The following is a 13,326-nucleotide window of genomic DNA, read 5'->3' as shown; positions in this document are numbered from 1 at the left end:
TGCTATTTAAGGTGAGAGCTTCCACCATTTTGGTGAGTTGCTCAGTTTTTCTGGGTCTCTCATGTATACATGTTATAAAGCTTTGTTTAATTTTCTCCTGTTATTCTGTCTCATGGGACTTTAATTCACAGTCTGGCCAGAAGGACCTAGAGTGGGTAGAGGAAATGTCTACCTTCCCTACAAAACATAAACAGAATGATGTGATGGAGAGTAAATGGATGTGACACAAGGCCCTTCCTTCAAAAGAGTGGCTGGGTAACATCTCTAATTTACTTGTAAGTACAAAGACTGTGAGATGGGAAAGAGGGGGACACAATCAAGTTACTGAAAGGAGCCCTCCGTGGTTGGAGTATAGAGAGAGCAGAAGAGAAGTACAAGAAAAGGTTGGGAAGTGGGAGGTAGGAAGTAGACAGATTCAGAACCTTGTAAGTCAATGTAAATTGAGATTTTATTCAATAGGAAACTACTGGAGAGCGTTAGGCCCTGACTGGCCATGGGTAAGTTAAGTCACCTCCAATGTTACCTCTTCGGGTAACAAATACCAGCAAATACTAGGAATTGCATGCAACTTTAAACACCAGAATTGTTGGCAAAGAACAAAGGTACTGCACTATTCCTCTTACTTAAGCAGAAATTTTATTTTATTTAATTTTATCCCTCCCTGCCTTTGCCATCTTAATCCTTTGAGAAGACACCTGTGCCAACACAGAGCGAAGCATGTGCTTGTTCAGCTCACTGTGACACGTAATAATCCCTGACATTAGTCAATATGTTGGAAATGGAAATTCAATCATAAAAGACATTTTTCTTCCAGATTATGTAGAAATGATTTCATTAAGTTTGCTTTCAAAATGTATTTTTCCCAAAAGCTGATGTCGCCTTCAATGGTTATGTTAAAGGGGCCTAATGAAGACCTACATGGACTGAAACATCAGCACTAATGGTGCCTGATTCTGTCTTTGTCATTTTGGTGATGAGAAATAAAGGAAGACTGGATATCTTCAGTTAATGCAATCCTTTTAGAGCTCTTTAATTGAACAATTCCTTAAGGGACAAAGTGTCCTGGGGAATAAAAGCGGCAGAAGCAATTTCCTTGAGTTACAGGCATTGTTATAGAGCAAGCATCTCAGAGAAAAGAGGAGCGGGTGGTTGGAGAGGAGGCGCTACTTAGGGTCACATCACATCTCATTCTTCAGCCACTGTCTCCCTCCTTCTCTTTTCTTCTCTTTCCTCCTCTGAGTTTCCTTCCTCCCATCACGGGAGGGAGACCAGTGACATAGTTTAATACACTCAGAAGGACATTCCAGCCTGTAGAGTAAACTTCTATTCTATTTTTTATTTCAAGAGGTTTCACAAAGAGTTATCTGACCTCTTCTAGGACGTAAGGGCAAGATTTTCATTTAAAATTGGAGAAAGCTCTAGAGCAAAGTTGAATCCTATACCTATCTTCATGCCCTCTTACCCTGAAGCATATAAGTATGTGGATGTTACAGCAACCTGCCAGCAGAGATCAGTCCAAGGAGAGAACTAACATCCAGTTGATGAGGGCAGAAAACTCCGGCTTTCTTGAGTTGCTCTCCTCAAGCCGAATTCAGGGCTCCCGGCTCATCCTGTCTTCAGGCTTAACCATGGCCTAAAGCCTTGGAGTCTTTTGCCTCCAGCTGCACAGAAGGAGAAAGAAAGAGAGTACAGGTAATTTCATGGGGAAGCTTTTAGACACCAGGCCTGGAAATGGTGCACATCACTTGTGTCCACATTCCTCAGGCCAGAACATGTTCACAGGATCCCACCAAACGGCAAGGAAAGCAGAAAAATAGCATCTAGTACTGGCTCAGAAAGAAAAGGAAATAGAATATGGTACACACGTAGCAAACTCTGCCCCAACAATCTTTTACTACAATAGTTTCATTTAGTATTTTTTTCATTGTAATCAGTGTTTGTTGTATTAGAATTTCACCAATATTTAAGAAAATTAGAGGAGTAGGAACAAAAGAAATTGTCCTCAAACTTTAAGCTCCCGTAGAATAATAGTGACTGTCTTAATCTGAATCTTTGCACACATCATACAAAAGCATGTAGGTGAACAAGGAAAGTAAATGATGCCACTGTCACATTCTCTCAGGACACAACAGAGCCTCCTCTCCTGTCAGTAGAGAAATCTCTGCCCCCTTTTCTTTTCTCTCTTTTCCACCTACCATGACCCCTTGGCCTCCTCCTCTTTTGATACCCACCCACTCCTCAAGCTCAGCCTCTGGCATTAGTTCTAGTTGGGCCAGATGTTGGCTTTGGGAGGATGGAGATGGGAAAATACCAAACTTTCTATTCCCTGAGTTGCATTACCTAAGGCATCTCGTGTTACGTTCTGGCTTAGAGAGGTGGAGGGATGTGAGGCAGGTGATGGGGAAAACAACTCTCCTACCCCACGGAGATAGTTTCTGCTCTATACAAGCAAGTTGAGGGCTAGGAACAAAGCATTCTTCCAACAGATCAGAAACTAAAGAAGAGTAAGCTGTATCTCAGAAACCATATTATCTGACTTCAGGTCACTAGGTCTATTTCCTTATGTTATCCCGATTGTAAACTCTTATTAAATGCATACGTTATTTGTGTGTGGGGAGGGGTGTAAGTTGGAATATTATTAATGTAAATTTGACACTATATATTAACGTTAAAGAGGTACCTATCCTTTCACCTAGCAATTTTTAGAACATTGTCCTACAGATGTTGCATTTGTGCAAAAAATTATTTATTGTTTTTAGTGAAGCATTTTGGTAGTTAAAAAGACTAGAAACAACTCAAATGCCTATTAGTAGGAAACTGCCAAAATAAATTATGGTACAGCCATACAATGGGTCATTATGCAGCTATCAGAAAAGAATGAGGAACTTTGCGTGCTGGAGGATTTCCAAGACAGCCTAAGGGGAAGGGCCACTTGTGGAAGCGTGTGCAGTGTGCTACCATGTTTGTGAAAAGGGGAATCTTATCAGTATTTGTCTAAGTGTAGAATGTCTCTGAGAGGATATAAAGAAATCAGTTACGCTGGTCACCTCATGGAAGGAGGGCTGGGGGGCTGGGGGACACAGACCGAGGAATAGACCGTTTAGACTTTCCTTTTATAATCTGTTCAGGAAAATTCAGGTTGATAACAAATAAATAGAATGTTTTGATCTTAAACCAGCAGAGCCACAGGCTACTGAGAGAAGAGTCACAGCTCCTCAACTGAGCTAGAACATTCAAGGGTGAGAGCGTGTCCTTGAAGCCAGAGTGACTGAGGCTTTACCTGGGCAGAAGCGCAGGAGTGTGGGGTGTACATTTCCTCCAGCCCCATGTGCAGAGTCTCTTTCAGGTGCCCACTCAGGAGAATCCAGGTTTTCCTTTTTCTAAGGAAGGTGGCATTTTCTTTTATGGACAATCGGACTCTACTTTCATACAGTTTCTTCAGCTTGGCTGAAGCTCAGGGAAGTAAACAGCAAAAACAGGTGAACCATAAAATTAAGCCTACATCATGGGGATGTTAACTAAGGCCATTAAATCTGTCATTTGGGATCTAAATATTGGAGTACGACTTTGATGATACTGTAAAATTGTACCTAAAGTAGACTAATCCAGAATAATAATACAGCAAACAGCATGATTGAAAAATTTGAAAAATTACTCAAGCTTCCCAATTGGTATTTACATTAGCACTTAATGACTTAAAAACATAAACTTAATGACATAAAAAGAAATAGCGTTACAGATGCTTAATGCATCAGGCCTCAACGAATCAGGAGGAAACGCAGATGTCTTACGTAGCTCTAACAACATTTTAATATTAAACAAACAAACCGCCATTAGATAGGCGTGGCAAAGGCATATCCTGCTGCCTGCTTAATCACGGGAAGTGGAGATTTCAGATGCTCGTCCTCTGTATTCTTCAGGAGTTCATTCCAAACCTCGCGGCTGCAAGGCAAGAGCCAGGAGAATTAAATACGGTAAAAAGGCAGGCAGCAGCGAGGTGAGAATTCACCCTGTGACACGGGTGAACGCTACCACGGAGGCCGCTCAGCCTTCGCCTGAGAGGGAGAGGAAGACCTTGTTCACACTCAGCCTTTGGTTGTGCTGAGTGTGAATTAGGGTTGTTTCTGAATTAAAAACCGGGAGAAGCTACACAGAACTATATTAGAAATATTATGAGATACGTAGAAGGAAGAAGAATGGAGAAGTGGGAGAGAGAAGGAGAGAGAGGGCAAGTCGACTGAGAGCTTGGAGAGGCAGAATTGAAACGAGATTGGAGTGACTAAGGAACTTTCAGAATGAACGATGTCTAGAGAGTGTGGTAGGAAATCTTCGTGTATTTGTGACAGTGAAATCACCCCCTCCCCATAGCTTCGTAAAAAAATAAAATGAAAACTTCAACCAAAAATTCATATTACTCCTCCGTGCCTTTTGGTCAGAGTTATGCATTTTTGTGTGTGTATGGTGCAGGGCTGACAGGGGTTTGAGTTGGAAGCAAGAAAGCCTCATGTTATTTGGGTTAAATTATTAAAATTGAGACTATGAGCCCAGTGCATTTTTTCAGTATATTTGGTGCTTGAGGCCATTGACACCAGCACTTACTTACTAATTGTGGTCAGAGGCTTTAAAGACCTTTGAGTCGCCATGTTTTTGTTATTTATTTTACGGAAGAGGCCACATGGCTGCCATCTTCTATAGTGAAGTTAAATCCTATTCAGGGGATTAAGTTTTAAAGTGAGTTTAAAGCAAAAGTTAAGAGTAGTCAAAATTTCCACTAAAAACCCTGTACTCACCCCTCAAGTACCGTACTCGTTGACTGTACACTCAAGTTCAGCCTCGTCAGGAGTTTCTCAGCATTAGCACACAGCTCTTCATCAGTCATTTAACGCACACGCAGGCAGTGAAGTAAGACAAAATAAAGTCCCCACCTTCATGTGACTTACATCCTAGGCGAGGAGGCAAAGAATAAGGACATGAGGAAGTATGTAAAATTACTCAGTTTTATGTGCTGTGGAGCCAAATAAAGCAGGGAAAGTTGAGAAGCAACACCAAGATAAGAGTTATAATTTTATGCGGAGTAATCAGGGGAGGTCTCATTGGGAAGACGACATTGAAGTAGAGACTGGAAGGAAGGACAGATGCGAGGGCAGCTCTCTAGGGAAGGATATTGCAGACAAAGGAGCTGTAAGTGCAAAGGTCAGATGAGGAAGTGTGCTTGGAGGGCGGGAGACACAGGAAGGAGGCCAGTGCAGCTGGCAGCTGGCATGGAGAGAGAAGGGCAGGGTGGACAGAGATGAGGTAGGGCTAGATCCCTGAGACCTAAGAGGCCAGTGCACAAGGCCACGTTATTCTGGGTGGGTTAGGAAGCAATGGGAGAGAAAGAGAGCAGAAGAGTAACATCTTGGGACCCAAGTTTCTAAAGAATCCCTCTGGCTACTTTATTGAGAAGAAACCATTGAGGAGCAAGAGCAGAAACAGGTGACAGGTAAGAAGATGGTTGCAATACTCCAGGTGAGAGATGGGGGTGGCTTTGACCACAGCGGTGGTGGCAACAGTGGTTAGAAGTGGCTGCATTCCGTGGTTCGCCAATCAGATGAGTTAGTTGATAAAAGTCTTTACAGGAGAGGGATCAAGCTGTCACCCCTGGACCTACTGATCAATCTTCCCATCCTAAGGAATGAGAAAACCAGACATCATGTCCCTCTTGAGGTGATCCAGGATGCAGTACTCATCAAAGTACTAATACATAATATTTCTGCCCCAAAATCAAAACTGCTTCCAATCAAACATGTAGAACTAACTTCCGGTTTACAGGAAATGTAGGTGGCAGACAAAATCAGAATGTGGGACAGTCCACAGGACAACTGGCCCATTTCTCCAACAAGGTGGTGGAATTTATTTTTATTAAAAATAAAAGGATTGGGGACTGGTTCAGGAAGGTTTTTTGCCTCCAGCCCTGTGTTTGCACTTAGCATTGACAGCACCTTCTGGAAGCCACTTCCTCTGAGTTCCCCTCCCCCACCAGCACCTCCACTCTCTGAACCGTCTTTACTCCTTGCCCCTGGGTTCCTGTTCTGTTCCATGAATTTTCTATTTCTAGTTATTTTCCCGCCCTGTAACCCTGTGAAGTTATACAAGAGCTTATTTGCTCGACATTTCTGAGAATCTCAGACTTAAACCTCCATAGCCCTTTTTGAATCTCCTCCATCTGCACAGTTTTCTGTACTCACTTGCAAGTATGGACCTCGTGAAGATTTCTGTTCACTGGTTGTTCTCATACCCAATCACCCAAGTCCCTCTTGGGGTGGCTCCTCTGCCTTTAGGGACAAGTGTTTTTTTGGCGATATTTGGGTTTTACAGCTAATAGGACTTATCATGTTTGCTTTTCATTTTCTACCACTCCCATCACACAACTGTCATATTGCCGGCAGCGATTAAGACAATATGTCTGAATTCTGTGACTTTAAGGATTTTCTGTCATCCAGCTTTCTCAAAGGTGGTTTCCATGGGTATTTTTTCCATTCGCTGTACAGGTTGGTCTATTTATCAGTCAGCTCCGGCTGCCATAACAAAATACTACAGACTGGGTCATTGAAACAAAAAAACAGAAATTTATTTTCTCACAGTTCTGGAGACCAGAAGTCCAAGATCAGGGTGCCAGCATGGTCAGATTCTGGTGAGAGCTCTCTTCCTGGCTTCAGACACTGCCTCTCACTCTGTGCTCACATGGCAGAGAAAAAGAAAGCACACTCTCTGGTATCTCTTCAATAAAGGTACTAATCCCAGCATGAAAGCCCTACGGTCACGACCTCATCTGACCCTAATTACCTCCCAAGGCCCTGTCTCCAAACACCATCACATTGGGGGTTAGGCTTTAAGATCTGAATCTTGAGAAGACACAATTCGGTCCTTATCAGCCTATTTGAATTTCAGAGAGAATTTGAAAGATATTTTTTAAACTACCACTGCCTCATGATAGTATCACCTAATATCTGGCAGAAATTACTACTGGATTGTGTGTGGATATGAGAGAAAAGAAAATCAAGGGGGTTCTACAGCATAGTATTCTGAGAAACGGGAAGGATGGAGTTTCCATTTACTAAGATGGGAAAGAGATGGAAGGAAAACCAGGACTTTACTGTTGCCTGTTACATCTGAGGTGCTAGTTAGATTAGACATCCAAGTGAAGACGTAGAAAAAGCAGGTAGATATGAGTCTGGAGTTCAGGAAAGGTCCAGGCTACCCATACACATTTTAAAGTAGCCAAGCTGTATTTAGAGTCATAAGACCGGAGAACACCACGTAGGTTAATGCAGAGACAGGAGAGAGGAGGTCCATGCACTAGGCCAGGCAATCCAGTGTTTAACAGTCAGAGAGGTGAGGATAAATCAACAAGACTGAGAAGCAGCAGCTAGTGAGGTCAGAAGAGAACCAAAAGAGCATGTCTTCCTGTTGCCAAGTAAACACAGTGTTTCCCTAAGGAGAGAGGGATAGTCACACCAAATGCTGCTCATAGAGCAAGACAGATGGGGCCTAGGCACTGACCATTGGACTTAGCCACATGGAGGTCATTGGTAACCTTGACAAGAATAGTTTCCATGGAGTGTCAGGGTGAAAGTACCTAAATCCAGTGGAGTAGATTTGAGAGAGAATTACAGGGGGAAAATTAAAGACATTAAGTATAGATAACTCTTTGAACAGTTTTATTGTAAAGGGATATAGCAAAGTGAAGAGGTAAGTAGAGAGATTAAGTTGAGAAAGGATTTTTTAAAAGTAAGAAATGTAACAGCATGTAAGTGTAATGATCAGAATGATTCCAGAGAGAGGGAGATACTGATAATGTAGGAAAAAGGGAACCATTTGCTAGTGCAATGCCCTTGAGTAGGTGAAAATGGATAGGTTTTGGTGCACAAGTGGAAGAGTTAGCCTCAGACGGTCAGTTGTGATGCATATACTGGCCCAGGCCCAGTGAGGGAAGGCAGAGAGTCTGTGCTCAGAGAAAGGTGACAGTAGCTGAGGAATAAGGGCCGTAGGAGTTCTCTTCTCATCCTTTTTCATATCTCCAGGTTAACAGAAGCAAGTTCATGAGCTGACGGTGAGGAGAGAGGAAAGGTGCTGGAGATTTGAGAGGAGGGATGAGAAACAGTTAACTTGGAGAACAGAAAAGGAAGCCAACTAGGGAAGTGTATCCAGATAGTGAAGCATGACTGGGGATACGCTTGGGGTCAGGGCCAATGGCAACCTGCTTGCTCTCTCTTCAGCTGAGCACCAAATGCAACAAACAACTGGTTTGCGTGTAGAGGCTGTGTTATACACAAAATACAGTAGGGTTTTTTTCTTCATTACAGTTTTTTTGTTTCGGAGTTTTTGCTGATTGTGTATGGTTAAATTTGAGAAATTAAATTCACATATGATTGTTTCCACTGAATTGCCCTTTTCACTTTATTTGTTCACCTTTCTAAGGATCATAGTTTCATGCCCACATTCAGTGCTACTCTCAATATTATCTTGCTTTCAGCAGTCTAACTACATAGATGAGAGGAGAGCAAGTCCACAAAACGTGACCATTTGTACTTCTGTTGCATGACCCTTAAGTAGGACAGACATTCATTCAAGAAAGATGACTTGAATTTCCTAGAAGCAGGTGATATTTCTCCCGCTTGTATCACAAAATTTCACAAGTGGGAAAATCATGAAACACTTGGTCCTTCATCATTTTTATCTCTTGAAAATGACTCATCACTTCTTTCCTGTTTACAAGTTAGAATTCTTTTTTAATGCTTTAAGTTTCAAAATCCAAACCACAGCATCAGGGCGCCAAGCCCAGATCCCACAGCAGGGAGACCCCTGGGCCTCATGTGGTGGAGGATACAGCAGCTCACACCCTTCATGAGGCCTCAGGACAGCGCCAGGGCTCAGGCAGTGGTCACGGTCCCGGACAAGGAAAACTCAAGTTGAGTTCACGTATGCATTTCCTATTCCTCTTAGACTTTATACACTCAAATTTCTTCATTCAAGAACTGTCTACATTCTAATCTTTAGGTTAGACCTGGGCTACAAAGTAAATAACTTATGGTCTCTCCACCTTGGGAGCTGGCTTACGGTCCAGTGGAAAAGATAGGTAATAAATTAGTGACCTCCATGGAAAGCTAGAACAGCCTGCAGAAGTTAAGGTTTATATAGAACCAAGTGTTGGTGAGGGCAAAGGTAGGTTAAGCATCTTTTCAGAAGGGGTGTGGTGAAGTGGAAGATTTGGGCTGTCCCAGCTCCAACTGTGTGGCTTTAGGCAGGTTACAATATCTGAGCATCTTTCTCCTCATTTGCAAAATGTGCTAATTAAATGAGATGCTTATCAATTGCCCGGTACAGGGACTTTGCAGGTGTTCAGGAAGTATGAATTCCCTCCCCTTATTTCTGCCCTTGGACATTTGAGCTCTTGAATCATAAATAGGAAGTAAATGTCTTCAAGTTAGATAAGAGAAAATTAAGATAACAAGAGCTCAATTACAAGTTAAAGGTTATGTCTTTAGAATTAGTTGAAGATTTAGGATTAAGAGAAAGATTCCACAAAATAACTTGCCTATATTCTTCACAAATTCAAGGTTAGGGGAGACAAAGAGTGAGGAAAAGATTAAAGGAGGCTAAGAAGACGTGACAGCTAAACAAAGCATGTGATTCCAGACTGGATGGTGGATCTGAAAAAAAGCATTTTATTTGCTATAGAGAACAATAGCAGGACAATTGGCAATATTTTAATAAAGTCTGTTGATGTTGATTATTATACAGTATTATTTAAAACAATATCCTTGTTTTGGAAACACACATTGATGTATTTAGGGGTAAAAGGCAACACACCTGCAATTTAATCTCATGTGGTTTTAAAAAAAGAATATGTGTGGGTGTGTGGGTGTGTACGCATGTACATACGTGCACAGAGCAGAGAGAGAGAGAGAATGATAATGCAAATGTATAAAATGTTAACAATTGGATAATATGGGCAAAGGATATATAGGAAATCTTTGTATAATAATTGCAACTTCTCGGTAAGACTGAAATCATTTGAAAACTAAAACTGTTTTTAAATTTTTTTTTTTTTGAGGAAGATTAGCCCTGAGCTAACTACTGCCAGTCCTCCTCTTTTTGCTGAGGAAGCCTTGCCCTGAGCTAACATCCATGCCCATCTTCTTCTACTTTATATGTGGGATGCCTACTACAGCATGGCGTGCCAAGCAGTGCCATGTCCGCACCCGGGATCTGAACCAGAGAACCCCGGGCCGCCGAGAAGCGGAATGTGAGAACTTAACCACTGCGCCACTGGGCCGGCCCCTAAAAGTGTTTTTAATAGAAAGTCTTTATTATGAAAGTAAATGATTTTTATGTCATAATGATTCAGGAAGTCCACAAGAGGATTAAAAAAAAATCAAAATTAGTAGCCAGACTTTTGGAATGGAAACACATTAAAATGGTCCAGGCCAGAGACCTAGTGAGGTTCATAGAACTCTGGAGGCCCTAATTAGAAGTGATGATACTGAACTGGTGATAGGCTGACACACATTCATTAGCTCAGCATCAGTTCTTTCTTTCAGGTACAGTCCAACAAAAGGGCACCATCTGTGCACTTTCCACGAGGCCCTGAAGGCACTACCTAGTTTGTCAGCCCTTTCTGTTTGAAGGCAAAGGTAAAGCTTAATCGTAGTACCAGAGAGCAATAATCCACACACATCTGACCTACCTGTAAATAGCTGATTTGGGATAACGCCTTCCAGAAAATTACATGTTATGATTACTCTGTCACCTCTTGCAATGATTTTATTCACATAAAGTAGAAGTCTGTAAACCTTAACCATGTTAATTTCATTGCAACATTTCAATGTCTAAATGAGTGAACATTCTTTAACTAACATGCACGTTCAATTCTTTATTTCTGGGAAAGAATCATCAAGTAGAATATGGAAAATGCATATATGTACAAACAGAAAATGTAAATTAATAATCATAATATATTTTTTATATTTGCATAAAATATAATTACATATATTTATATAGAAATATATTATACATAATAAGGAAAATATGATAAACCCTCAGGAATCAATTAAAAAGTTACTAGAATTAATAAAAACAGGTAAAAAATTCACAAAAATCAGTGGAATGCCAGTATGCCACATCCCCACCATCCCCACCAAAAAAAAAACCTGTTAAAAATTTTATAAGACATCCTATTCTGATGAGTTCAAGAAGTGTATTTAAAAATTTCCATGTAAGAAAGTAAATTAATAAATCGTATTGAGAAATAGCAATAGACAATGAAATAACTAAGAAAAATCCTCATGAGAAATGTATATGAAACTACTTAACTGATTAAGACATATAAAAGACATGTATATTTCTATACGGAAAAAGTTAAATATAAGACGTCAGTTTTTCTCAAATTAATATATAGGCTTATTGTATTCCCAATAAAACCCATGTTGGGGTGGGGAAGAGTTTTGAGGACTCAACAAAATAATTCTTAAATTCATTTTCACTTATAAATAGGAAATGATATCAAAACAAATTCTTTAAAAGAAAACCAATAATAGAGGATTGGTTAAATATTGTAAACAGTGTTTACAATAATTTTGTATATTTTATAGACAACATTGTAAATAACTGGGGAAGGAGATGATTATTTGATAACGATGCTAGAAAATCCATTTGTAAAAATGGAACAAAAAATCAGCTGCTAACTCTACACCACACTCCAAAACAAACCTGGGGTGAGTTACAGAGTTAAAAAGCCATTCAGTAGAAAATCAGAAAAAAATTGAAAACAGAAATATAATGGTGGAAGAACTTTCTAGGCTTTATGTAAAAGATAAATGCACATTTAAAGAAAAATATCTAGGTTCAGACCAAGATGGCAACATAGGAGTCTCCTGAACTTCCCTCCTTTCATGGACACACCAAATATGCCTTACACACAAAGCAATTTCCTCTGAGAGAAATCCAGAAATTAGCTGAGTGACTCCTACACATCAGGAAACTGAGATAATACCCACATCAAAATGAGTAGGAAGGACTGAGATATACTCTCACCATAAACTTCACCTCCAGCACAGCGCTATACGGTTGGGAGGGAACCCTATACTCTCACCTTCTCCTTGAGGAATGAAAGGTTTGGATCATACATCTAGTGCCCCAACTTCCAAGGCTGCCTCTCAAAGGATGGGCCCCCAAATCACCTAGCTCTGAAAGCCAATGGGCCTTGCATTCACAAGTCCTGTAAGACTAAACAAAAAAGTAGTTGTTAACAGGCAGATGTGTACTCACCTAAGTTAACCCATGGGGCTCAGTGTAGAAGGATCAAGCAAAAATGCCCATCTTCCAGTCTTTCCCTGGAAGGAATTTAACTGCATGCTTTGTCAGCTGCTGCCTGAGAGTTCTGCTTCTAATTAGCACACAACTAGGTGCTGACTGCAATTAGTCCTGGAGCCCAAAAGAGCCAGTGGGCACATCCCAACCTTCTTCCCCTGGCTTGTTCCAACAATGAAACCAAGTCAAAAGTATCTGCCTGGAAGAAGCTTGTCCACACATCTAGTGCCCCAACATTTACAGCTGTCGACTGAGGGATGGGCCCCTAAGTCACCTACCTCTGATAACCAACAAGACTTGCATTCATCAGTTCCAAAGGACTATAGCAAACAAAGAAGCAATTTTTAAACAGGTGCAGGAGCATGCCCCATGGCTACACACTTTGGCTCAGCACAGAGGGAGCAGGCAAAAACTCCCATCTCCCACTTTCTCCCCAGAAAGGGTTTGACTGCATATTTTCCCAGCTGCTGTCTGAGAGTCCAGTTACTAATCAACCTGCATCTAGTTGCTAACTGCACATCTCCCCTTTGATACACTGACAGTCTTGGCACACCCTCAACTTCTAGGAGCCACTAAGAAAAAAGATAATGGCTTGGATGATTACAAAGTTTGAGAGTCAACAAAGAGCTTGAACTGGCCTGATTGACAAGGTTCATCTCCTTTAGGAAATCAGTCTGTAAAGACTAGAAGTGGTGACTGTTTTGGTCTAATTCACAGAAACCAACACAGAGTCAAGGAAAATGAAAAAAAAAAGGAAATATGTTCAAAACAAAAGAACAAGATAAATCTCCAGAAACCAATCTTAATGAAACAGAGATAAGAGATATATCTGATAGAGAGGTCAAAATAACAGGGGTAAAGATGATTACAAAGGTCAGGAGAGCACTGCATGAACAAAGTAAAAGTTTCAACAAAGATAGAAAATATGAAAATGTATCTAACAGAAATCATAGAGCCGAAGAATACAATACAGAA

At 40.9% G+C, this 13,326-nt stretch overlaps 2 long non-coding RNA genes across 2 annotated transcripts; both read right to left on the bottom strand.

The window, feature by feature from the left end:
• Positions 1-996: 996 nt before the first annotated feature.
• LOC103553261 (uncharacterized) lies at positions 997-3,575 on the bottom strand. The gene is made up of 2 exons (XR_545435.2): positions 3,281-3,575; positions 997-1,661 (listed from the first exon to the last, which is right to left on the bottom strand). It is a non-coding gene; the product is annotated as an uncharacterized lncRNA (long non-coding RNA).
• A 229-nt stretch (positions 3,576-3,804) lies between these two features.
• On the bottom strand, positions 3,805-12,831 carry LOC139085035 (uncharacterized). Its single transcript, XR_011543016.1, has 4 exons — positions 12,630-12,831; positions 12,134-12,267; positions 4,791-4,943; positions 3,805-3,942 (listed from the first exon to the last, which is right to left on the bottom strand). It is a non-coding gene; the product is annotated as an uncharacterized lncRNA (long non-coding RNA).
• Positions 12,832-13,326: the final 495 nt, after the last annotated feature.

This window comes from Equus przewalskii, chromosome 8 (assembly GCF_037783145.1).
Source record: "Equus przewalskii isolate Varuska chromosome 8, EquPr2, whole genome shotgun sequence".
NCBI classification, from domain to species: Eukaryota; Metazoa; Chordata; class Mammalia; order Perissodactyla; family Equidae; genus Equus; species Equus przewalskii.
Note: the sequence above shows the minus strand (reverse complement) of the source record. Positions and strands in the feature narration are given on the sequence as shown.